The following is a 26,905-nucleotide window of genomic DNA, read 5'->3' as shown; positions in this document are numbered from 1 at the left end:
GGGAGAAACAAAGGGCGAGAAACAGAAGGCGAGAAACAGAGGGCGAGAAACAGAGGGGCTGAAACAGAGGGGCTGAAACAGAGGTGCTGAAACAGAGGGGCTGCAGAGAGGGGCTGAAACAGAGGGCGAGATACAGAGGGCGAGAAACAGAGGGCGAGAAACAGAGGGGCTGAAACTGAGGTGCAGAAACAGAGGGGCTGAAACAGAGGGGCTGAAACAGAGGGCGAGAAACAGAGAAGCTGAAACAGAGGGGCTGAAACAGAGGACGAGAAACAGAGGGGCTGAAAGAGAGGGGCTGAAAGAGAGGGGCTGAAACAGAGGGCGAGAAACAGAGAGCGGGAAACAGAGGGCGAGAAACAGAGGGCGAGAAACAGAGGGCGAGAAACAGAGGGGCTGAAACAGAGGGGATGAAACAGAGGGGCTGAAACAGAGGGGCTGAAAGAGAGGGGCTGAAACAGAGTGCGAGAAACAGAGGGCGAGAAACAGAGGGCGAGAAACAGAGGGGGTGAAACCGAGGGGCAGAAACAGAGGGCGTGAAACAGAGGGGCTGAAACAGAGGGCGAGAAACAGAGGGCGAGAAACAGAGGGCGAGAAACAGAGAGCGGGAAACAGAGGGCGAGAAACAGAGGGCGAGAAACAGAGGGCGAGAAACAGAGGGGCTGAAACAGAGGGCGAGAAACAGAGAAGCTGAAACAGAGGGGCTGAAACAGAGGACGAGAAACAGAGGGGCTGAAACAGTGGGGCTGAAACAGAGGGGCTGAAACAGAGGGCGAGAAACAGAGTGCGAGAAACAGAGGGCGAGAAACAGAGGGGCTGAAACAGAGGGGCTGAAACAGAGGGGCTGAAACAGAGGGGCTGAAAAAGAGGGGCTGAAACAGAGGGCGAGAAACAGAGGGCGAGAAACAGATGGCGAGAAACAGAGGGGCTGAAACAGAGGGGCTGAAACAGAGGGGCTGAAACAGTGGGCGAGAAACAGAGGGGCAGAAACAGAGGGGCTGAAACAGAGGGCGAGAAACAGAGGGGCTGAAACAGAGGGGCTGAAACAGAGGGGCTGAAACAGAGGGGCTGAAACAGAGGGCGAGAAACAGAGGGGCTGAAACAGTGGGCGAGAAACAGAGGGGCTGAAACAGAGGGCGAGAAACAGAGAGCGACAAACAGAGGGCGAGAAACAGAGGGGCTGAAACAGAGGGGCTGAAACAGAGTGGCTGAAAAAGTGGGGCTGAAACAGAGGGGCTGAAACAGAGGGGCTGAAACAGAGGGGCTGAAAAAGAGGGCGAGAAACAGAGGGCGAGAAACAGAGGGGCTGAAACAGAGGGCGAGAAACAGAGGGGCTTAAACAGTGGGGCTGAAACAGAGGGGCCGAAACAGAGGCGCTGAAACAGAGGGGCTGAATCAGAGTGGCTGAAACAGAGGGCGAGAAACAGAGGGCGAGAAACAGAGGGCGAGAAACAGAGGGGCTGAAACAGAGGGGGTGAAACAGAGGGGCTGAAACAGAGGGCGTGAAACAGAGGGCGAGAAACAGAGGGCGAGAAACAGAGGGCGAGAAACAGAGGGCGAGAAACAGAGGGCGAGAAACAGAGGGGCTGAAACAGAGGGGCTGAAACAGTGGACGAGAAACAGAGGGGCTGAAACAGAGGGGCTGAAACAGAGGGGCTGAAACAGAGGGGCTGAAACAGAGGGCGAGAAACAGAGGGGCTGAAACAGAGGGCGTGAAACAGAGGGCGAGAAACAGAGGGACTGAAACAGAGGGGTTTACACAGAGGGGCTGAAACAGAGGGGCTGAAACAGAGGGCGAGTAACAGAGGGGCTGAAACAGAGGGGCTGAAACAGAGGGGCTGAAACAGAGGGCGAGTAACAGAGGGCGAGAAACAGAGGGGCTGAAACAGAGGGCGAGAAACAGAGGGCGAGAAACAGAGGGCGAGAAACAGAGAGGGAGAAACAAAGGGCGAGAAACAGAGGGCGAGAAACAGAGTGCGAGAAACAGAGGGGCTGAAACATAGGGGCTGAAACAGAGGGGCTGAAACAGAGGGGCTGCAGAGAGGGGCTGAAACAGAGGGCGAGATACAGAGGGCGAGAAACAGAGGGCGAGAAACAGAGGGGCTGAAACAGAGGTGCAGAAACAGAGGGGCTGAAACAGAGGGGCTGAAACAGAGGGCGAGAAACATAGAAGCTGAAACAGAGGGGCTGAAACAGAGGACGAGAAACAGAGGGGCTGAAAGAGAGGGGCTGAAAGAGAGGGGCTGAAACAGAGGGCGAGAACCAGAGGGGCTGAAACAGTGGGCGAGAACCAGAGGGGCTGAAACAGAGAGCGAGAAACAGAGCGAGAAACAGAGGGTGAGAAATAGAGGGCCTGAAACAGAGGGGCTGAAACAGAGGGGCTGAAAAAGAGGGGCTGAAACAGAGGGGCTGAAACAGAGGGGCTGAAACAGAGGGGCTGAAACAGAGGGCGAGAAACTGAGGGCGAGAAACAGAGGGGCTGATCAGACGGCGAGAAACAGAGGGGCTTAAACAGTGGGGCTGAAACAGAGGGGCTGAAACAGAGGGGCTGAAACAGAGGGGCTGAATCAGAGGGGCTGAAACAGATGGCGAGAAACAGAGGGCGAGAAACAGAGTGCGAGAAACAGAGGGGATGAAACAGAGGGGCTGAAACAGAGGGGCTGAAACAAAGGGCGAGAAACAGAGGGCGAGAAACAGAGGGGCTGAAACAGAGGGCCTGAAACAGAGGGCGAGAAACAGAGGGGCTGAAACAGAGGGGCTGAAACAGTGGGGCTGAAACAGAGGGGCTGAAACAGAGGGGCTGAAACAGAGGGGCTGAAACAGAGGGGCTGAATCAGAGGGGCTGAAACAGATGGCGAGAAACAGAGGGCGAGAAACAGAGTGCGAGAAACAGAGGGGATGAAACAGAGGGGCTGAAACAGAGGGGCTGAAACAGAGGGCGAGAAACAGAGGGCGAGAAACAGAGGGGCTGAAACAGAGGGCCTGAAACAGAGGGCGAGAAACAGAGGGGCTGAAACAGAGGGGCTGAAACAGTGGGGCTGAAACAGAGGGGCTGAAACAGAGGGCGAGAAACAGAGTGCGAGAAACAGAGGGCGAGAAACAGAGGGGCTGAAACAGAGGGGGTGAAACAGAGGGGCTGAAACAGAGGGCGTGAAACAGAGGGGCTGAAACAGAGGGCGACAAACAGAGGGCGAGAAACAGAGGGCGAGAAACAGAGAGCGGGAAACAGAGGGCGAGAAACAGAGGGCGAGAAACAGAGGGCGAGAAACAGAGGGGCTGAAACAGAGGGGATGAAACAGAGGGGCAGAAACAGAGGGGCTGAAAGAGAGGGGCTGAAACAGAGGGCGAGAAACAGAGGGCGAGAAACAGAGGGCGAGAAACAGAGGGGGTGAAACAGAGGGGCAGAAACAGAGGGCGTGAAACAGAGGGGCTGAAACAGAGGGCGAGAAACAGAGGGCGAGAAACAGAGGGCGAGAAACAGAGAGCGGGAAACAGAGGGCGAGAAACAGAGGGCGAGAAACAGAGGGCGAGAAACAGAGGGGCTGAAACACAGGGCGAGAAACAGAGAAGCTGAAACAGAGGGGCTGAAACAGAGGACGAGAAACAGAGGGGCTGAAACAGTGGGACTGAAACAGAGGGGCTGAAACAGAGGGGCTGAAACAGAGGGGCTGAAACAGAGGGGCTGAAACAGAGGGGCTGAAACAGAGGGCGAGAAACTGAGGGCGAGAAACAGAGGGGCTGATCAGAGGGCGAGAAACAGAGGGGCTTAAACAGTAGGGCTGAAACAGAGGGGCTGAAACAGAGGGGCTGAAACAGAGGGGCAGAATCAGAGGGGCTGAAACAGAGGGCGAGAAACAGAGGGCGAGAAACAGAGTGCGAGAAACAGAGGGGATGAAACAAGAGGGGCTGAAACAGAGGGGCTGAAACAGAGAGCGAGAAACAGAGGGGCTGAAACAGAGGGGCTGAAACAGAGGGGCTGAAACAGAGGGTCTGTAACAGAGGGGCTGAAGCTGAGGGGCTGAAACAGAGGGCGAGAAACAGGGGGCGAGAAACAGAGGGGCTGAAACAGAGGGGCTGAAACAGAGGGCGAGAAACAGAGGGCGAGAAACAGAGAGGCTGAAACAGAGGGTCGAAACAGAGGGCGAGAAACAGAGTGGCTGAAACAGAGGGCGAGAAACAGAGGGCGAGAAACAGAGGGGCTGAAACAGAGGGCGAGAAACAGAGGGCGAGAAACAGAGGGCGAGAAACAGAGAGGGAGAAACAAAGGGCGAGAAACAGAGGGCGAGAAACAGAGGGCGAGAAACAGAGGGGCTGAAACAGAGGGGCTGAAACAGAGGGGCTGAAACAGAGGGGCTGCAGAGAGGGGCTGAAACAGAGGGCGAGATACAGAGGGCGAGAAACAGAGGGCGAGAAACAGAGGGCGAGAAACAGAGGGCGAGAAACAGAGAGGGAGAAACAAAGGGCGAGAAACAGAGGGCGAGAAACAGAGGGCGAGAAACAGAGGGGCTGAAACAGAGGGGCTGAAACAGAGGGGCTGAAACAGAGGGGCTGAAACAGAGGGCGAGAAACAGAGCGAGAAACAGAGGGCGAGAAACAGAGGGGCTGAAACAGACGGGCTGAAACAGAGGGGCTGAAAAAGAGGGGCTGAAACAGAGGGGCTGAAACAGAGGGGCTGAAACAGAGGGGCTGAAACAGAGGGTGAGAAACTGAGGGCGAGAAACAGAGGGGCTGATCAGAGGGCGAGAAACAGAGGGGCTTAAACAGTAGGGCTGAAACAGAGGGGCTGAAACAGAGGGGCTGAATCAGAGGGGCTGAAACAGAGGGCGAGAAACTGAGGGCGAGAAACAGAGTGCGAGAAACAGAGGGGATGAAACAAGAGGGGCTGAAACAGAGGGGCTGAAACAGAGGGCGAGAAACAGAGGGGCTGAAACAGAGGGGCTGAAACAGAGGGGCTGAAACAGAGGGTCTGTAACAGAGGGGCTGAAGCAGAGGGGCTGAAACAGAGGGCGAGAAACAGGGGGCGAGAAACAGAGGGGCTGAAACAGAGGGGCTGAAACAGAGGGCGAGAAACAGAGGGCGAGAAACAGAGGGGCTGAAACAGAGGGTCGAAACAGAGGGCGAGAAACAGGGGGGCTGAAACAGGAGGCCGAGAAACAGAGGGCGAGAAACAGAGGGGCTGAAACAGAGGGCGAGAAACAGATGGCGAGAAACAGAGGGCGAGAAACAGAGAGGGAGAAACAAAGGGCGAGAAACAGAAGGCGAGAAACAGAGGGCGAGAAACAGAGGGGCTGAAACAGAGGGGCTGAAACAGAGGTGCTGAAACAGAGGGGCTGCAGAGAGGGGCTGAAACAGAGGGCGAGATACAGAGGGCGAGAAACAGAGGGCGAGAAACAGAGGGGCTGAAACTGAGGTGCAGAAACAGAGGGGCTGAAACAGAGGGGCTGAAACAGAGGGCGAGAAACAGAGAAGCTGAAACAGAGGGGCTGAAACAGAGGACGAGAAACAGAGGGGCTGAAAGAGAGGGGCTGAAAGAGAGGGGCTGAAACAGAGGGCGAGAAACAGAGAGCGGGAAACAGAGGGCGAGAAACAGAGGGCGAGAAACAGAGGGCGAGAAACAGAGGGGCTGAAACAGAGGGGATGAAACAGAGGGGCTGAAACAGAGGGGCTGAAAGAGAGGGGCTGAAACAGAGGGCGAGAAACAGAGGGCGAGAAACAGAGGGCGAGAAACAGAGGGTGTGAAACAGAGGGGCAGAAACAGAGGGCGTGAAACAGAGGGGCTGAAACAGAGGGCGAGAAACAGAGGGCGAGAAACAGAGGGCGAGAAACAGAGAGCGGGAAACAGAGGGCGAGAAACAGAGGGCGAGAAACAGAGGGCGAGAAACAGAGGGGCTGAAACAGAGGGCGAGAAACAGAGAAGCTGAAACAGAGGGGCTGAAACAGAGGACGAGAAACAGAGGGGCTGAAACAGTGGGGCTGAAACAGAGGGGCTGAAACAGAGGGCGAGAAACAGAGTGCGAGAAACAGAGGGCGAGAAACAGAGGGGCTGAAACAGAGGGGCTGAAACAGAGGGGCTGAAACAGAGGGGCTGAAAAAGAGGGGCTGAAACAGAGGTCGAGAAACAGAGGGCGAGAAACAGATGGCGAGAAACAGAGGGGCTGAAACAGAGGGGCTGAAACAGAGGGGCTGAAACAGTGGGCGAGAAACAGAGGGGCAGAAACAGAGGGGCTGAAACAGAGGGCGAGAAACAGAGGGGCTGAAACAGAGGGGCTGAAACAGAGGGGCTGAAACAGAGGGGCTGAAACAGAGGGCGAGAAACAGAGGGGCTGAAACAGTGGACGAGAAACAGAGGGGCTGAAACAGAGGGCGAGAAACAGAGAGCGAGAAACTGAGGGCGAGAAACAGAGGGGCTGAAACAGAGGGGCTGAAACAGAGTGGCTGAAAAAGTGGGGCTGAAACAGAGGGGCTGAAACAGAGGGGCTGAAACAGAGGGGCTGAAAAAGAGGGCGAGAAACAGAGGGCGAGGAACAGAGGGGCTGAAACAGAGGGCGAGAAACAGAGGGGCTTAAACAGTGGGGCTGAAACAGAGGGGCCGAAACAGAGGCGCTGAAACAGAGGGGCTGAATCAGAGTGGCTGAAACAGAGGGCGAGAAACAGAGGGCGAGAAACAGAGGGCGAGAAACAGAGGGGCTGAAACAGAGGGGGTGAAACAGAGGGGCTGAAACAGAGGGCGTGAAACAGAGGGCGAGAAACAGAGGGCGAGAAACAGAGGGCGAGAAACAGAGGGCGAGAAACAGAGGGGCTGAAACAGAGGGGCTGAAACAGTGGACGAGAAACAGAGGGGCTGAAACAGAGGGGCTGAAACAGAGGGGCTGAAACAGAGGGGCTGAAACAGAGGGCGAGAAACAGAGGGGCTGAAACAGAGGGCGTGAAACAGAGGGCGAGAAACAGAGGGACTGAAACAGAGGGGTTTACACAGAGGGGCTGAAACAGAGGGGCTGAAACAGAGGGCGAGTAACAGAGGGGCTGAAACAGAGGGGCTGAAACAGATTGGCTGAAAAAGAGGAGCTGAAACAGAGGGCGAGAAACTGAGGGCGAGAAACAGAGGGCGACAAACAGAGGGGCTGAAACAGAGGGGCTGAAACAGAGGGGCTGAAACAGAGAGGCTGGAAGAGAGGGGCTGAAACAGAGGGGCTGAAATAGAGGGCGAGAAACAGAGGGCGAGAAACAGAGGGGCTGAAACAGAGGGTCGAAACAGAGGGCGAGAAACAGAGGGGCTGAAACAGAGGGCGAGAAACAGAGGGCGAGAAACAGAGGGGCTGAAACAGAGGGCGAGAAACAGAGGGCGAGAAACAGAGGGCGAGAAACAGAGAGGGAGAAACAAAGGGCGAGAAACAGAGGGCGAGAAACAGAGTGCGAGAAACAGAGGGGCTGAAACATAGGGGCTGAAACAGAGGGGCTGAAACAGAGGGGCTGCAGAGAGGGGCTGAAACAGAGGGCGAGATACAGAGGGCGAGAAACAGAGGGCGAGAAACAGAGGGGCTGAAACAGAGGTGCAGAAACAGAGGGGCTGAAACAGAGGGGCTGAAACAGAGGGCGAGAAACATAGAAGCTGAAACAGAGGGGCTGAAACAGAGGACGAGAAACAGAGGGGCTGAAAGAGAGGGGCTGAAAGAGAGGGGCTGAAACAGAGGGCGAGAACCAGAGGGGCTGAAACAGTGGGCGAGAACCAGAGGGGCTGAAACAGAGAGCGAGAAACAGAGCGAGAAACAGAGGGCGAGAAATAGAGGGGCTGAAACAGAGGGGCTGAAACAGAGGGGCTGAAAAAGAGGGGCTGAAACAGAGGGGCTGAAACAGAGGGGCTGAAACAGCGGGGCTGAAACAGAGGGCGAGAAACTGAGGGCGAGAAACAGAGGGGCTGATCAGACGGCGAGAAACAGAGGGGCTTAAACAGTGGGGCTGAAACAGAGGGGCTGAAACAGAGGGGCTGAAACAGAGGGGCTGAATCAGAGGGGCTGAAACAGATGGCGAGAAACAGAGGGCGAGAAACAGAGTGCGAGAAACAGAGGGGATGAAACAGAGGGGCTGAAACAGAGGGGCTGAAACAGAGGGCGAGAAACAGAGGGCGAGAAACAGAGGGGCTGAAACAGAGGGCCTGAAACAGAGGGCGAGAAACAGAGGGGCTGAAACAGAGGGGCTGAAACAGTGGGGCTGAAACAGAGGGGCTGAAACAGAGGGGCTGAAACAGAGGGGCTGAAACAGAGGGGCTGAATCAGAGGGGCTGAAACAGATGGCGAGAAACAGAGGGCGAGAAACAGAGTGCGAGAAACAGAGGGGATGAAACAGAGGGGCTGAAACAGAGGGGCTGAAACAGTGGGCGAGAAACAGAGGGCGAGAAACAGAGGGGCTGAAACAGAGGGCCTGAAACAGAGGGCGAGAAACAGAGGGGCTGAAACAGAGGGGCTGAAACAGTGGGGCTGAAACAGAGGGGCTGAAACAGAGGGCGAGAAACAGAGTGCGAGAAACAGAGGGCGAGAAACAGAGGGGCTGAAACAGAGGGGGTGAAACAGAGGGGCTGAAACAGAGGGCGTGAAACAGAGGGGATGAAACAGAGGGCGAGAAACAGAGGGGCTGAAACAGAGGGGCTGAAACAGTGGGGCTGAAACAGAGGGGCTGAAACAGAGGGCGAGAAACAGAGTGCGAGAAACAGAGGGCGAGAAACAGAGGGGCTGAAACAGAGGGGGTGAAACAGAGGGCGAGAAACAGAGGGCGAGAAACAGAGAGCGGGAAACAGAGGGCGAGAAACAGTGGGCGAGAAACAGAGGGCGAGAAACAGAGGGGCTGAAACAGAGGGCCTGAAACAGAGGGCGAGAAACAGAGGGGCTGAAACAGAGGGGCTGAAACAGTGGGGCTGAAACAGAGGGGCTGAAACAGAGGGCGAGAAACAGAGTGCGAGAAACAGAGGGCGAGAAACAGAGGGGCTGAAACAGAGGGGGTGAAACAGAGGGCGAGAAACAGAGGGCGAGAAACAGAGAGCGGGAAACAGAGGGCGAGAAACAGAGGGCGAGAAACAGAGGGCGAGAAACAGAGGGGCTGAAACAGAGGGGATGAAACAGAGGGGCAGAAACAGAGGGGCTGAAAGAGAGGGGCTGAAACAGAGGGCGAGAAACAGAGGGCGAGAAACAGTGGGCGAGAAACAGAGGGGGTGAAACAGAGGGGCAGAAACAGAGGGCGTGAAACAGAGGGGCTGAAACAGAGGGCGAGAAACAGAGGGCGAGAAACAGAGGGCGAGAAACAGAGAGCGGGAAACAGAGGGCGAGAAACAGAGGGCGAGAAACAGAGGGCGAGAAACAGAGGGGCTGAAACAGAGGGCGAGAAACAGAGAAGCTGAAACAGAGGGGCTGAAACAGAGGACGAGAAACAGAGGGGCTGAAACAGTGGGACTGAAACAGAGGGGCTGAAACAGAGGGCGAGAAACAGAGTGCGAGAAACAGAGGGCGAGAAACAGAGGGGCTGAAACAGAGGGGCTGAAACAGAGGGGCTGAAACAGAGGGGCTGAAACAGAGGGGCTGAAACAGTGGGCGAGAAACAGAGGGGCAGAAACAGAGGGGCTGAAACAGAGGGCGAGAAACAGAGGGGCTGAAACAGAGGGGCTGAAACAGAGGGGCTGAAACAGAGGGGCTGAAACAGAGGGCGAGAAACAGAGGGGCTGAAACAGTGGGCGAGAAACAGAGGGGCTGAAACAGAGGGCGAGAAACAGAGAGCGAGAAACAGAGGGCGAGAAACAGAGGGGTTGAAACAGAGGGGCTGAAACAGAGTGGCTGAAAAAGAGGGGCTGAAACAGAGGGGCTGAAACAGAGTGGCTGAAACAGAGGGTCTGAAAAAGAGGGGGAGAAACAGTGGGCGAGAAACAGAGGGGCTGAAACAGAGGGCGAGAAACAGAGGGGCTTAAACAGTGGGGCTGAAACAGAGGGGCCGAAACAGAGGGGCTGAAACAGAGGGGCTGAATCAGAGTGGCTGAAACAGAGGGCGAGAAACAGAGGGCGAGAAACAGAGGGGCTGAAACAGTGGGCGAGAAACAGAGGGGCTGAAACAGAGGGCGAGAAACAGAGGGGCTGAAACAGAGGGGCTGAAACAGAGTGGCTGAAACAGAGGGCGAGAAACAGAGGGCGAGAAACAGAGGGGCTGAAACAGAGGGTCTGTAACAGAGAGGCTGAAGCAGAGGGGCTGAAACAGAGGGCGAGAAACAGAGGGCGAGAAAGAGTGGGCGAGAAAGAGTGGGGCTGAAACAGAGGGGCTGAAACAGAGGGGCTGAAACAGAGGGTCTGAAACAGAGGGGCTGAAACAGAGGGGCTGAAACAGAGGGGGTGAAACAGAGGGGCTGAAACAGAGGGGCTGAAACAGAGGGGCTGAAACAGAGGGCGAGAAACAGAGGGCGAGAAACAGAGGGGCTGAAACAGAGGGGCTGAAACAGAGGGGCTGAAACAGAGGGGCTGAAACAGAGGGCGAGAAACAGAGGGGCTGAAACATAGGGGCTGAAACAGAGGGCGGGAAACAGAGGGCGAGTAACAGAGGGCGAGAAACAGAGGGCGAGAAACAGAGTGGCTGAAACAGAGGGGCTGAAACAGAGGGGCTGAAACAGAGTGGCTGAAACAGAGGGCGAGAAACAGAGGGTCTGAAACAGAGGGGCTGAAACAGTGGGGGTGAAACAGAGGGGCTGAAACAGAGGGCGAGAAACAGAGTGCGAGAAACAGAGGGCGAGAAACAGAGGGGCTGAAACAGAGGGGGTGAAACAGAGGGGCTGAAACAGAGGGCGTGAAACAGAGGGCGAGAAACAGAGGGCGAGAAACAGAGGGCGAGAAACAGAGGGCGAGAAACAGAGGGGCTGAAACAGAGGGGCTGAAACAGAGGACGAGAAACAGAGGTGCTGATACAGAGGGGCTGAAACAGAGGGGGTGAAACAGAGGGCGAGAAACAGAGGGGCTGAAACAGAGGGCGTGAATCAGAGGGCGAGAAACAGAGGGACTGAAACAGAGGGGCTGAAACAGAGGGGCTGAAACAGAGGGGCTGAATCAGAGGGCGAGTAACAGAGGGGCTGAAAGAGAGGGGCTGAAACAGAGTGGCTGAAACAGAGGAGCTGAAACAGAGGGCGAGAAACTGAGGGCGAGAAACAGAGGGCGAGAAACAGAGGGGCTGAAACAGAGGGGCTGAAACAGAGGGGCTGAAACAGAGAGGCTGGAAGAGAGGCGCTGAAGCAGAGGGGCTGAAACAGATTGCGAGAAACAGAGGGCGAGAAACAGAGGGGCTGAAACAGAGGGTCGAAACAGAGGGCGAGAAACAGAGGGGCTGAAACTGAAGGCGAGAAACAGAGGGCGAGAAACAGAGGGGCTGAAACAGAGGGCGAGAAACAGAGGGCGAGAAACAGAGGGCGAGAAACAGAGAGGGAGAAACAAAGGGCGAGAAACAGACGGCGAGAAACAGAGGGCGAGAAACAGAGGGGCTGAAACAGAGGGGATGAAACAGAGGGGCTGAAACAGAGGGGCTGAAACAGAGGGCGAGAAACAGAGCGAGAAACAGAGGGCGAGAAACAGAGGGGCTGAAACAGACGGGCTGAAACAGAGGGGCAGAAAAAGAGGGGCTGAAACAGAGGGGCTGAAACAGAGGGGCTGAAACAGAGGGGCTGAAACAGAGGGCGAGAAACAGAGGGGCTGAAACAGAGGGGCTGAAACAGTGGGGCTGAAACAGAGGGGCTGAAACAGAGGGCGAGAAACAGAGTGCGAGAAACAGAGGGCGAGAAACAGAGGGGCTGAAACAGAGGGGGTGAAACAGAGGGGCTGAAACAGAGGGCGTGAAACAGAGGGGCTGAAACAGAGGGCGAGAAACAGAGGGCGAGAAACAGAGGGCGAGAAACAGAGAGCGGGAAACAGAGGGCGAGAAACAGAGGGCGAGAAACAGAGGGCGAGAAACAGAGGGGCTGAAACAGAGGGGATGAAACAGAGGGGCTGAAACAGAGGGGCTGAAAGAGAGGGGCTGAAACAGAGGGCGAGAAACAGAGGGCGAGAAACAGAGGGCGAGAAACAGAGGGGGTGAAACAGAGGGGCAGAAACAGAGGGCGTGAAACAGAGGGGCTGAAACAGAGGGCGAGAAACAGAGTGCGAGAAACAGAGGGCGAGAAACAGAGTGGCTGAAACAGAGGGGGTGAAACAGAGGGGCTGAAACAGAGGGCGTGAAACAGAGGGGCTGAAACAGAGGGCGAGAAACAGAGGGCGAGAAACAGAGGGCGAGAAACAGAGAGCGAGAAACAGAGAGCGGGAAACAGAGGGCGAGAAACAGAGGGCGAGAAACAGAGGGCGAGAAACAGAGGGGCTGAAACAGAGGGCGAGAAACAGAGAAGCTGAAAGAGAGGGGCTGAAACAGAGTGCGAGAAACAGAGGGGCTGAAACAGTGGGGCTGAAACAGAGGGGCTGAAACAGAGGGCGAGAAACAGAGTGCGAGAAACAGAGGGCGAGAAACAGAGGGGCTGATACAGAGGGGCTGAAACAGAGGGGCTGAAACAGAGGGGCTGAAAGAGAGGGGCTGAAACAGAGGGCGAGAAACAGAGGGCGAGAAACAGATGGCGAGAAACAGAGGGGCTGAAACAGAGGGGCTGAAACAGAGGGGCTGAAACAGTGGGCGAGAAACAGAGGGGCAGAAACAGAGGGGCTGAAACAGAGGGCGAGAAACAGAGGGGCTGAAACAGAGGGGCTGAAACAGAGGGGCTGAAACAGAGGGGCTGAAACAGAGGGCGAGAAACAGAGGGGCTGAAACAGTGGGCGAGAAACAGAGGGGCTGAAACAGAGGGCGAGAAACAGAGAGCGAGAAACAGAGGGCGAGAAACAGAGGGGCTGAAACAGAGGGGCTGAAACAGAGTGGCTGAAAAAGAGGAGCTGAAACAGAGGGGCTGAAACAGATGGCGAGAAACAGAGGGCGAGAAACAGAGTGCGAGAAACAGAGGGGATGAAACAGAGGGCGAGAAACAGAGGGCGAGAAACAGAGGGGCTGAAACAGAGGGGCTGAAACAGAGGGCGAGAAACAGAGGGGCTGAAACAGAGGGGCTGAAACAGTGGGGCTGAAACAGAGGGGCTGAAACAGAGGGCGAGAAACAGAGGGCGAGAAACAGAGGGGCTGAAACAGAGGGGCTGAAACAGAGGGCGAGAAACAGAGGGGCTGAAACAGAGGGGCTGAAACAGTGGGGCTGAAACAGAGGGGCTGAAACAGAGGGCGAGAAACAGAGTGCGAGAAACAGAGGGCGAGAAACAGAGGGGCTGAAACAGAGGGGGTGAAACAGAGGGGCTGAAACAGAGGGCGTGAAACAGAGGGGCTGAAACAGAGGGCGAGAAACAGAGGGCGAGAAACAGAGGGCGAGAAACAGAGAGCGGGAAACAGAGGGCGAGAAACAGAGGGCCAGAAACAGAGGGCGAGAAACAGAGGGGCTGAAACAGAGGGGATGAAACAGAGGGGCTGAAACAGAGGGGCTGAAAGAGAGGGGCTGAAACAGAGGGCGAGAAACAGAGTGCGAGAAACAGAGGGCGAGAAACAGAGGGGGTGAAACAGAGGGGCAGAAACAGAGGGCGTGAAACAGTGGGGCTGAAACAGAGGGCGAGAAACAGAGAGCGAGAAACAGAGGTCGAGAAACACAGAGCGGGAAACAGAGGGCGAGAAACAGAGGGCGAGAAACAGAGAAGCTGAAACAGAGGGGCTGAAACAGAGGACGAGAAACAGAGGGGCTGAAACAGTCGGACTGAAACAGAGGGGATGAAACAGAGGGCGAGAAACAGAGTGCGAGAAACAGAGGGCGAGAAACAGAGGGGCTGAAACAGAGGGGCTGAAACAGAGGGGCTGAAACAGAGGGGCTGAAAAAGAGGGGCTGAAACATAGGACGAGAAACAGAGGGCGAGAAACAGATGGCGAGAAACAGAGGGGCTGAAACAGAGGGGCTGAAACAGAGGGGCTGAAACAGTGGGCGAGAAACAGAGGGGCAGAAACAGAGGGGCTGAAACAGAGGGCGAGAAACAGAGGGGCTGAAACAGAGGGGCTGAAACAGAGGGGCTGAAACAGAGGGGCTGAAACAGAGGTCGAGAAACACAGAGCGGGAAACAGAGGGGCTGAAACAGAGGGCGAGAAACAGAGAAGCTGAAACAGAGGGGCTGAAACAGAGGACCAGAAACAGAGGGGCTGAAACAGTCGGACTGAAACAGAGGGGCTGAAACAGAGGGCGAGAAACAGAGTGCGAGAAACAGAGGGCGAGAAACAGAGGGGCTGAAACAGAGGGGCTGAAACAGAGGGGCTGAAACAGAGGGGCTGAAAAAGAGGGGCTGAAACAGAGGACGAGAAACAGAGGGCGAGAAACAGATGGCGAGAAACAGAGGGGCTGAAACAGAGGGGCTGAAACAGAGGGGCTGAAACAGTGGGCGAGAAACTGAGGGGCAGAAACAGAGGGGCTGAAACAGAGGGCGAGAAACAGAGGGGCTGAAACAGAGGGGCTGAAACAGAGGGGCTGAAACAGAGGGGCTGAAACAGAGGGCGAGAAACAGAGGGGCTGAAACAGTGGGCGAGAAACAGAGGGGCTGAAACAGAGGGCGAGAAACATTGAGCGAGAAACAGAGGGCGAGAAACAGAGGGGCTGAAACAGAGGGGCTGAAACAGAGTAGCTGAAAAAGAGGGGCTGAAACAGAGGGGCTGAAACAGAGGGGCTGAAACAGAGGGGCTGAAACAGAGGGGCTGAAAAAGAGGGCGAGAAACAGTGGGCGAGAAACAGAGGGGCTGAAACAGAGGGCGAGAAACAGAGGGGCTTAAACAGTGGGGCTGAAACAGAGGGGCCGAAACAGAGGGGCTGAAACAGAGGGGCTGAATCAGAGGGGCTGAAACAGATGGCGAGAAACAGAGGGCGAGAAACAGAGTGCGAGAAACAGAGGGGATGAAACAGAGGGGCTGAAACAGAGGGGCTGAAACAGAGGGCGAGAAACAGAGGGCGAGAAACAGAGGGGCTGAAACAGAGGGGCTGAAACAGAGGGCGAGAAACAGAGGGGCTGAAACAGAGGGGCTGAAACAGTGGGGCTGAAACAGAGGGGCTGAAACAGAGGGCGAGAAACAGAGTGCGAGAAACAGAGGGCGAGAAACAGAGGGGCTGAAACAGAGGGGGTGAAACAGAGGGGCTGAAACAGAGGGCGTGAAACAGAGGGGCTGAAACAGAGGGCGAGAAACAGAGGGCGAGAAACAGAGGGCGAGAAACAGAGAGCGGGAAACAGAGGGCGAGAAACAGAGGGCGAGAAACAGAGGGCGAGAAACAGAGGGGCTGAAACAGAGGGGATGAAACAGAGGGGCTGAAACAGAGGGGCTGAAAGAGAGGGGCTGAAACAGAGGGCGAGAAACAGAGGGCGAGAAACAGAGGGCGAGAAACAGAGGGGGTGAAACAGAGGGGCAGAAACAGAGGGCGTGAAACAGAGGGGCTGAAACAGAGGGCGAGAAACAGAGTGCGAGAAACAGAGGGCGAGAAACAGAGTGGCTGAAACAGAGGGGGTGAAACAGAGGGGCTGAAACAGAGGGCGTGAAACAGAGGGGCTGAAACAGAGGGCGAGAAACAGAGGGCGAGAAACAGAGGGCGAGAAACAGAGAGCGAGAAACAGAGAGCGGGAAACAGAGGGCGAGAAACAGAGGGCGAGAAACAGAGGGCGAGAAACAGAGGGGCTGAAACAGAGGGCGAGAAACAGAGAAGCTGAAAGAGAGGGGCTGAAACAGAGTGCGAGAAACAGAGGGGCTGAAACAGTGGGGCTGAAACAGAGGGGCTGAAACAGAGGGCGAGAAACAGAGTGCGAGAAACAGAGGGCGAGAAACAGAGGGGCTGATACAGAGGGGCTGAAACAGAGGGGCTGAAACAGAGGGGCTGAAAGAGAGGGGCTGAAACAGAGGGCGAGAAACAGAGGGCGAGAAACAGATGGCGAGAAACAGAGGGGCTGAAACAGAGGGGCTGAAACAGAGGGGCTGAAACAGTGGGCGAGAAACAGAGGGGCAGAAACAGAGGGGCTGAAACAGAGGGCGAGAAACAGAGGGGCTGAAACAGTGGGGCTGAAACAGAGGGGCTGAAACAGAGGGGCTGAAACAGAGGGCGAGAAACAGAGGGGCTGAAACAGTGGGCGAGAAACAGAGGGGCTGAAACAGAGGGCGAGAAACAGAGAGCGAGAAACAGAGGGCGAGAAACAGAGGGGCTGAAACAGAGGGGCTGAAACAGAGTGGCTGAAAAAGAGGGGCTGAAACAGAGGGGCTGAAACAGATGGCGAGAAACAGAGGGCGAGAAACAGAGTGCGAGAAACAGAGGGGATGAAACAGAGGGCGAGAAACAGAGGGCGAGAAACAGAGGGACTGAAACAGAGGGGCTGAAACAGAGGGCGAGAAACAGAGGGGCTGAAACAGAGGGGCTGAAACAGTGGGGCTGAAACAGAGGGGCTGAAACAGAGGGCGAGAAACAGAGGGCGAGAAACAGAGGGGCTGAAACAGAGGGGCTGAAACAGAGGGCGAGAAACAGAGGGGCTGAAACAGAGGGGCTGAAACAGTGGGGCTGAAACAGAGGGGCTGAAACAGAGGGCGAGAAACAGAGTGCGAGAAACAGAGGGCGAGAAACAGAGGGGCTGAAACAGAGGGGGTGAAACAGAGGGGCTGAAACAGAGGGCGTGAAACAGAGGGGCTGAAACAGAGGGCGAGAAACAGAGGGCGAGAAACAGAGGGCGAGAAACAGAGAGCGGGAAACAGAGGGCGAGAAACAGAGGGCCAGAAACAGAGGGCGAGAAACAGAGGGGCTGAAACAGAGGGGATGAAACAGAGGGGCTGAAACAGAGGGGCTGAAAGAGAGGGGCTGAAACAGAGGGCGAGAAACAGAGTGCGAGAAACAGAGGGCGAGAAACAGAGGGGGTGAAACAGAGGGGCAGAAACAGAGGGCGTGAAACAGTGGGGCTGAAACAGAGGGCGAGAAACAGAGGGCGAGAAACAGAGGTCGAGAAACACAGAGCGGGAAACAGAGGGCGAGAAACAGAGGGCGAGAAACAGAGAAGCTGAAACAGAGGGGCTGAAACAGAGGACGAGAAACAGAGGGGCTGAAACAGTCGGACTGAAACAGAGGGGCTGAAACAGAGGGCGAGAAACAGAGTGCGAGAAACAGAGGGCGAGAAACAGAGGGGCTGAAACAGAGGGGCTGAAACAGAGGGGCTGAAACAGAGGGGCTGAAAAAGAGGGGCTGAAACATAGGACGAGAAACAGAGGGCGAGAAACAGATGGCGAGAAACAGAGGGGCTGAAACAGAGGGGCTGAAACAGAGGGGCTGAAACAGTGGGCGAGAAACAGAGGGGCAGAAACAGAGGGGCTGAAACAGAGGGCGAGAAACAGAGGGGCTGAAACAGAGGGGCTGAAACAGAGGGGCTGAAACAGAGGGGCTGAAACAGAGGTCGAGAAACACAGAGCGGGAAACAGAGGGGCTGAAACAGAGGGCGAGAAACAGAGAAGCTGAAACAGAGGGGCTGAAACAGAGGACCAGAAACAGAGGGGCTGAAACAGTCGGACTGAAACAGAGGGGCTGAAACAGAGGGCGAGAAACAGAGTGCGAGAAACAGAGGGCGAGAAACAGAGGGGCTGAAACAGAGGGGCTGAAACAGAGGGGCTGAAACAGAGGGGCTGAAAAAGAGGGGCTGAAACAGAGGACGAGAAACAGAGGGCGAGAAACAGATGGCGAGAAACAGAGGGGCTGAAACAGAGGGGCTGAAACAGAGGGGCTGAAACAGTGGGCGAGAAACTGAGGGGCAGAAACAGAGGGGCTGAAACAGAGGGCGAGAAACAGAGGGGCTGAAACAGAGGGGCTGAAACAGAGGGGCTGAAACAGAGGGGCTGAAACAGAGGGCGAGAAACAGAGGGGCTGAAACAGTGGGCGAGAAACAGAGGGGCTGAAACAGAGGGCGAGAAACATTGAGCGAGAAACAGAGGGCGAGAAACAGAGGGGCTGAAACAGAGGGGCTGAAACAGAGTAGCTGAAAAAGAGGGGCTGAAACAGAGGGGCTGAAACAGAGGGGCTGAAACAGAGGGGCTGAAACAGAGGGGCTGAAACAGAGGGGCTGAAAAAGAGGGCGAGAAACAGTGGGCGAGAAACAGAGGGGCTGAAACAGAGGGCGAGAAACAGAGGGGCTTAAACAGTGGGGCTGAAACAGAGGGGCCGAAACAGAGGGGCTGAAACAGAGGGGCTGAATCAGAGTGGCTGAAACAGAGGGCGAGAAACAGAGGGCGAGAAACAGAGGGGCTGAAACAGTGGGCGAGAAACAGAGGGGCTGAAACAGAGGGCGAGAAACAGAGGGGCTGAAACAGAGGGGATGAAACAGAGTGGCTGAAACAGAGGGCGAGAAACAGAGGGCGAGAAACAGAGGGGCTGAAACAGAGGGGCTGAAACAGAGGGGCTGAAACAGAGGGTCTGTAACAGAGGGGCTGAAGCAGAGGGGCTGAAACAGAGGGTCGAAACAGAGGGCGAGAAACAGAGGGGCTGAAACAGAGGGCGAGAAACAGAGGGCGAGAAACAGAGGGGCTGAAACAGAGGGCGAGAAACAGAGGGCGAGAAACAGAGGGCGAGAAACAGAGAGGGAGAAACAAAGGGCGAGAAACAGAAGGCGAGAAACAGAGGGCGAGAAACAGAGGGGCTGAAACAGAGGGGCTGAAACAGAGGGGCTGAAACAGAGGGGCTGCAGAGAGGGGCTGAAACAGAGGGGCTGAAACAGATTGCCTGAAACAGAGGGCGAGAAACAGAGGGGCTGAAACAGAGGGGCTGAAACAGTGGGGCTGAAACAGAGGGGCTGAAACAGAGGGCGAGAAACAGAGTGCGAGAAACAGAGGGCGAGAAACAGAGGGGCTGAAACAGAGGGGGTGAAACAGAGGGGCTGAAACAGAGGGCGTGAAACAGAGGGGCTGAAACAGAGGGCGAGAAACAGAGGGCGAGAAACAGAGGGCGAGAAACAGAGAGCGGGAAACAGAGGGCGAGAAACAGAGGGCGAGAAACAGAGGGCGAGAAACAGAGGGGCTGAAACAGAGGGGATGAAACAGAGGGGCAGAAACAGAGGGGCTGAAAGAGAGGGGCTGAAACAGAGGGCGAGAAACAGAGGGCGAGAAACAGAGGGCGAGAAACAGAGGGGGTGAAACAGAGGGGCAGAAACAGAGGGCTTGAAACAGAGGGGCTGAAACAGAGGGCGAGAAACAGAGGGCGAGAAACAGAGGGCGAGAAACAGAGAGCGGGAAACAGAGGGCGAGAAACAGAGGGCGAGAAACAGTGGGCGAGAAACAGAGGGGCTGAAACAGAGGGCGAGAAACAGAGAAGCTGAAACAGAGGGGCTGAAACAGAGGACGAGAAACAGAGGGGCTGAAACAGTGGGACTGAAACAGAGGGGCTGAAACAGAGGGCGAGAAACAGAGTGCGAGAAACAGAGGGCGAGAAACAGAGGGGCTGAAACAGAGGGGCTGAAACAGAGGGGCTGAAACAGTGGGGCTGAAACAGAGGGGCTGAAACAGTGGGCGAGAAACAGAGGGGCAGAAACAGAGGGGCTGAAACAGAGGGCGAGAAACAGAGGGGCTGAAACAGAGGGGCTGAAACAGAGGGGCTGAAACAGAGGGGCTGAAACAGAGGGCGAGAAACAGAGGGGCTGAAACAGTGGGCGAGAAACAGAGCGGCTGAAACAGAGGGCGAGAAACAGAGAGCGAGAAACAGAGGGCGAGAAACAGAGGGGTTGAAACAGAGGGGCTGAAACAGAGTGGCTGAAAAAGAGGGGCTGAAACAGAGGGGCTGAAACAGAGTGGCTGAAACAGAGGGTCTGAAAAAGAGGGGGAGAAACAGTGGGCGAGAAACAGAGGGGCTGAAACAGAGGGCGAGAAACAGAGGGGCTTAAACAGTGGGGCTGAAACAGAGGGGCCGAAACAGAGGGGCTGAAACAGAGGGGCTGAATCAGAGTGGCTGAAACAGAGGGCGAGAAACAGAGGGCGAGAAACAGAGGGGCTGAAACAGTGGGCGAGAAACAGAGGGGCTGAAACAGAGGGCGAGAAACAGAGGGGCTGAAACAGAGGGGCTGAAACAGAGTGGCTGAAACAGAGGGCGAGAAACAGAGGGCGAGAAACAGAGGGGCTGAAACAGAGGGGCTGAAACAGAGGGGCTGAAACAGAGGGTCTGTAACAGAGGGGCTGAAGCAGAGGGGCTGAAACAGAGGGCGAGAAACAGAGGGCGAGAAAGAGTGGGCGAGAAAGAGTGGGGCTGAAACAGAGGGGCTGAAACAGAGGGGCTGAAACAGAGGGTCTGAAACAGAGGGGCTGAAACAGAGGGGCTGAAACAGAGGGGGTGAAACAGAGGGGCTGAAACAGAGGGGCTGAAACAGAGGGGCTGAAACAGAGGGCGAGAAACAGAGGGCGAGAAACAGAGGGGCTGAAACAGAGGGGCTGAAACAGAGGGGCTGAAACAGAGGGGCTGAAACAGAGGGCGAGAAACAGAGGGGCTGAAACAGAGGGGCTGAAACAGAGGGCGGGAAACAGAGGGCGAGTAACAGAGGGCGAGAAACAGAGGGCGAGAAACAGAGTGGCTGAAACAGAGGGGCTGAAACAGAGGGGCTGAAACAGAGTGGCTGAAACAGAGGGCGAGAAACAGAGGGTCTGAAACAGAGGGGCTGAAACAGTGGGGGTGAAACAGAGGGGCTGAAACAGAGGGCGAGAAACAGAGTGCGAGAAACAGAGGGCGAGAAACAGAGGGGCTGAAACAGAGGGGGTGAAACAGAGGGGCTGAAACAGAGGGCGTGAAACAGAGGGCGAGAAACAGAGGGCGAGAAACAGAGGGCGAGAAACAGAGGGCGAGAAACAGAGGGGCTGAAACAGAGGGGCTGAAACAGAGGACGAGAAACAGAGGTGCTGATACAGAGGGGCTGAAACAGAGGGGCTGAAACAGAGGGCGAGAAACAGAGGGGCTGAAACAGAGGGCGTGAATCAGAGGTCGAGAAACAGAGGGACTGAAACAGAGGGGCTGAAACAGAGGGGCTGAAACAGAGGGGCTGAATCAGAGGGCGAGTAACAGAGGGGCTGAAAGAGAGGGGCTGAAACAGAGTGGCTGAAACAGAGGAGCTGAAACAGAGGGCGAGAAACTGAGGGCGAGAAACAGAGGGCGAGAAACAGAGGGGCTGAAACAGAGGGGCTGAAACAGAGGGGCTGAAACAGAGAGGCTGGAAGAGAGGCGCTGAAGCAGAGGGGCTGAAACAGATTGCGAGAAACAGAGGGCGAGAAACAGAGGGGCTGAAACAGAGGGTCGAAACAGAGGGCGAGAAACAGAGGGGCTGAAACTGAAGGCGAGAAACAGAGGGCGAGAAACAGAGGGGCTGAAACAGAGGGCGAGAAACAGAGGGCGAGAAACAGAGGGCGAGAAACAGAGAGGGAGAAACAAAGGGCGAGAAACAGACGGCGAGAAACAGAGGGCGAGAAACAGAGGGGCTGAAACAGAGGGGATGAAACAGAGGGGCTGAAACAGAGGGGCTGAAACAGAGGGCGAGAAACAGAGGGAGAAACAGAGGGCGAGAAACAGAGGGGCTGAAACAGACGGGCTGAAACAGAGGGGCAGAAAAAGAGGGGCTGAAACAGAGGGGCTGAAACAGAGGGGCTGAAACAGAGGGGCTGAAACAGAGGGCGAGAAACTGAGGGCGAGAAACAGAGGGGCTGATCAGAGGGCGAGAAACAGAGGGGCTTAAACAGTAGGGCTGAAACAGAGGGGCTGAAACAGAGGGGCTGAAACAGATTGGCTGAATCAGAGGGGCTGAAACAGAGGGCGAGAAACAGAGGGCGAGAATCAGAGTGCGAGAAACAGAGGGGATGAAACAAGAGGGGCTGAAACAGAGGGGCTGAAACAGGGAGCGAGAAACAGAGGGGCTGAAACAGAGGGGCTGAAACAGAGGGGCTGAAACAGAGGGTCTGTAACAGAGGGGCTGAAGCAGAGGGGCTGAAACAGAGGGCGAGAAACAGGGGGCGAGAAACAGAGGGGCTGAAACAGAGGGGCTGAAACAGAGGGCGAGAAACAGAGGGCGAGAAACAGAGGGGCTGAAACAGAGGGTCGAAACAGAGGGCGAGAAACAGAGGGGCTGAAACAGAGGGCGAGAAAAAGAGGGCGAGAAACAGAGGGGCTGAAACAGAGGGCGAGAAACAGAGGGCGAGAAACAGAGGGCGAGAAACAGAGAGGGAGAAACAAAGGGCGAGAAACAGAGGGCGAGAAACAGAGGGCGAGAAACAGAGGGGCTGAAACAGCGGGGCTGAAACAGAGGGGCTGAAACAGAGAGGCTGCAGAGAGGGGCTGAAACAGAGGGCGAGATACAGAGGGCGAGAAACAGAGGGCGAGAAACAGAGGGCGAGAAACAGAGGGCGAGAAACAGAGAGGGAGAAACAAAGGGCGAGAAACAGAGGGCGAGAAACAGAGGGCGAGAAACAGAGGGGCTGAAACAGAGGGGCTGAAACAGAGGGGCTGAAACAGAGGGGCTGAAACAGAGGGCGAGAAACAGAGCGAGAAACAGAGGGCGAGAAACAGAGGGGCTGAAACAGACGGGTTGAAACAGAGGGGCTGAAAAAGAGGGGCTGAAACAGAGGGGCTGAAACAGAGGGGCTGAAACAGAGGGGCTGAAACAGAGGGCGAGAAACTGAGGGCGAGAAACAGAGGGGCTGATCAGAGGGCGAGAAACAGAGTGGCTTAAACAGGAGGGCTGAAACAGAGGGGCTGAAACAGAGGGGCTGAAACAGAGGGGCTGAATCAGAGGGGCTGAAACAGAGGGCGAGAAACAGAGGGCGAGAAACAGAGTGCGAGAAACAGAGGGGATGAAACAAGAGGGGCTGAAACAGAGGGGCTGAAACAGAGGGCGAGAAACAGAGGGGCTGAAACAGAGGGGCTGGAACAGAGGGGCTGAAACAGAGGGTCTGTAACAGAGGGGCTGAAGCAGAGGGGCTGAAACAGAGGGCGAGAAACATGGGGCGAGAAACAGAGGGGCTGAAACAGAGGGGCTGAAACAGAGGGCGAGAAACAGAGGGCGAGAAACAGAGGGTCTGAAACAGAGGGTCGAAACAGAGGGCGAGAAACAGAGGGGCTGAAACAGAGGGCGAGAAACAGAGGGCGAGAAACAGAGGGGCTGAAACAGAGGGCGAGAAACAGAGGGCGAGAAACAGAGGGCGAGAAACAGAGAGGGAGAAACAAAGGGCGAGAAACAGAAGGCGAGAAACAGAGGGCGAGAAACAGAGGGGCCGAAACAGAGGGGCTGAAACAGAGGTGCTGAAACAGAGGGGCTGCAGAGAGGGGCTGAAACAGAGGGCGAGATACAGAGGGCGAGAAACAGAGGGCGAGAAGCAGAGGGGCTGAAACAGATGTGCAGAAACAGAGGGGCTGAAACAGAGGGGCTGAAACATTGGGCGAGAAACAGAGAAGCTGAAACAGAGGGGCTGAAACAGAGGTCGAGAAACAGAGGGGCTGAAAGAGAGGGGCTGAAAGAGAGGGGCTGAAACAGAGGGCGAGAACCAGAGGGGCTGAAATAGTGGGCGAGAACCAGAGGGGCTGAAACAGAGGGCGAGAAACAGAGCGAGAAACAGAGGGCGAGAAATAGAGGGGCTGAAACAGAGGGGCTGAAACAGAGGGGCTGAAAAAGAGGGGCTGAAACAGAGGGGCTGAAACAGAGGGGCTGAAACAGAGGGGCTGAAACAGAGGGCGAGAAACTGAGGGCGAGAAACAGAGGGGCTGATTAGAGGGCGAGAAACAGAGGAGCTTAAACAGTGGGGCTGAAACAGAGGGGCTGAAACAGAGGGGCTGAAACAGAGGGGCTGAATCAGAGGGGCTGAAACAGATGGCGAGAAACAGAGGGCGAGAAACAGAGTGCGAGAAACAGAGGGGATGAAACAGAGGCGCTGAAACAGAGGGGCTGAAACAGAGGGCGAGAAACAGAGGGCGAGAAACAGAGGGGCTGAAACAGAGGGGCTGAAACAGAGGGCGAGAAACAGAGGGGCTGAAACAGAGGGGCTGAAACAGTGGGGCTGAAACAGAGGGGCTGAAACAGAGGGCGAGAAACAGAGTGCGAGAAACAGAGGGCGAGAAACAGAGGGGCTGAAACAGAGGGGGTGAAACAGAGGGGCTGAAACAGAGGGCGTGAAACAGAGGGGATGAAACAGAGGGCGAGAAACAGAGGGCGAGAAACAGAGGGCGAGAAACAGAGAGCGGAAAACAGAGGGCGAGAAACAGAGGGCGAGAAACAGAGGGCGAGAAACAGAGGGGCTGAAACAGAGGGGATGAAACAGAGGGGCTGAAACAGAGGGGCTGAAAGAGAGGGGCTGAAACAGAGGGCGAGAAACAGAGGGCGAGAAACAGAGGGCGAGAAACAGAGGGGGTGAAACAGAGGGGCAGAAACAGAGGGCGTGAAACAGAGGGGCTGAAACAGAGGGCGAGAAACAGAGTTCGAGAAACAGAGGGCGAGAAACAGAGTGGCTGAAACAGAGGGGGTGAAACAGAGGGGCTGAAACAGAGGGCGTGAAACAGAGGGGCTGAAACAGAGGGCGAGAAACAGAGGGCGAGAAACAGAGGGCGAGAAACAGAGAGCGAGAAACAGAGAGCGGGAAACAGAGGGCGAGAAACAGAGGGCGAGAAACAGAGGGCGAGAAACAGAGGGGCTGAAACAGAGGGCGAGAAACAGAGAAGCTGAAAGAGAGGGGCTGAAACAGAGGGCGAGAAACAGAGGGGCTGAAACAGTGGGGCTGAAACAGAGGGGCTGAAACAGAGGGCGAGAAACAGAGTGCGAGAAACAGAGGGCGAGAAACAGAGGGGCTGAAACTGAGGGGCTGAAACAGAGGGGCTGAAACAGAGGGGCTGAAAGAGAGGGGCTGAAACAGAGGGCGAGAAACAGAGGGCGAGAAACAGATGGCGAGAAACTGAGGGGCTGAAACAGAGGGGCTGAAACAGAGGGGCTGAAACAGTGGGCGAGAAACAGAGGGGCAGAAACAGAGGGGCTGAAACAGAGGGCGAGAAACAGAGGGGCTGAAACAGAGGGGCTGAAACAGAGGGGCTGAAACAGAGGGGCTGAAAGAGAGGGGCTGAAACAGAGGGCGAGAAACAGAGTGCGAGAAACAGAGGGCGAGAAACAGAGGGGGTGAAACAGAGGGGCAGAAACAGAGGGCGAGAAACAGAGGGCGAGAAACAGATGGCGAGAAACAGAGGGGCTGAAACAGAGGGGCTGAAACAGAGGGGCTGAAACAGTGGGCGAGAAACAGAGGGGCAGAAACAGAGGGGCTGAAACAGAGGGCGAGAAACAGAGGGGCTGAAACAGAGGGGCTGAAACAGAGGGGCTGAAACAGAGGGGCTGAAACAGAGGGCGAGAAACAGAGGGGCTGAAACAGTGGGCGAGAAACAGAGGGGCTGAAACAGAGGGCGAGAAACAGAGAGCGAGAAACAGAGGGCGAGAAACAGAGGGGCTGAAACAGAGGGGCTGAAACAGAGTGGCTGAAAAAGAGGGGCTGAAACAGAGGGGCTGAAACAGATGGCGAGAAACAGAGGGCGAGAAACAGAGTGCGAGAAACAGAGGGGATGAAACAGAGGGCGAGAAACAGAGGGCGACAAACAGAGGGGCTGAAACAGAGGGGCTGAAACAGAGGGCGAGAAACAGAGGGGCTGAAACAGAGGGGCTGAAACAGTGGGGCTGAAACAGAGGGGCTGAAACAGAGGGCGAGAAACAGAGGGCGAGAAACAGAGGGGCTGAAACAGAGGGGCTGAAACAGAGGGCGAGAAACAGAGGGGCTGAAACAGAGGGGCTGAAACAGTGGGGCTGAAACAGAGGGGCTGAAACAGAGGGCGAGAAACAGAGTGCGAGAAACAGAGGGCGAGAAACAGAGGGGCTGAAACAGAGGGGGTGAAACAGAGGGGCTGAAACAGAGGGCGTGAAACAGAGGGGCTGAAACAGAGGGCGAGAAACAGAGGGCGAGAAACAGAGGGCGAGAAACAGAGAGCGGGAAACAGAGGGCGAGAAACAGAGTGCGAGAAACAGAGGGCGAGAAACAGAGGGGCTGAAACAGAGGGGATGAAACAGAGGGGCTGAAACAGAGGGGCTGAAAGAGAGGGGCTGAAACAGAGGGCGAGAAACAGAGTGCGAGAAACAGAGGGCGAGAAACAGAGGGGGTGAAACAGAGGGGCAGAAACAGAGGGCGTGAAACAGAGGGGCTGAAACAGAGGGCGAGAAACAGAGGGCGAGAAACAGAGGTCGAGAAACACAGAGCGGGAAACAGAGGGCGAGAAACAGAGGGCGAGAAACAGAGAAGCTGAAACAGAGGGGCTGAAACAGAGGACGAGAAAGAGAGGGGCTGAAACAGTCGGACTGAAACAGAGGGGCTGAAACAGAGGGCGAGAAACAGAGTGCGAGAAACAGAGGGCGAGAAACAGAGGGGCTGAAACAGAGGGGCTGAAACAGAGGGGCTGAAACAGAGGCGCTGAAAAAGAGGGGCTGAAACAGAGGACGAGAAACAGAGGGCGAGAAACAGATGGCGAGAAACAGAGGGGCTGAAACAGAGGGGCTGAAACAGAGGGGCTGAAACAGTGGGCGAGAAACAGAGGGACAGAAACAGAGGGGCTGAAACAGAGGGCGAGAAACAGAGGGGCTGAAACAGAGGGGCTGAAACAGAGGGGCTGAAACAGAGGGGCTGAAACAGAGGTCGAGAAACACAGAGCGGGAAACAGAGGGGCTGAAACAGAGGGCGAGAAACAGAGAAGCTGAAACAGAGGGGCTGAAACAGAGGACGAGAAACAGAGGGGCTGAAACAGTCGGACTGAAACAGAGGGGCTGAAACAGAGGGCGAGAAACAGAGTGCGAGAAACAGAGGG

This window comes from Stegostoma tigrinum, chromosome 28 (genome assembly GCF_030684315.1).
Source record: "Stegostoma tigrinum isolate sSteTig4 chromosome 28, sSteTig4.hap1, whole genome shotgun sequence".
NCBI classification, from domain to species: Eukaryota; Metazoa; Chordata; class Chondrichthyes; order Orectolobiformes; family Stegostomatidae; genus Stegostoma; species Stegostoma tigrinum.
This window is presented reverse-complemented; position numbering follows the sequence as displayed.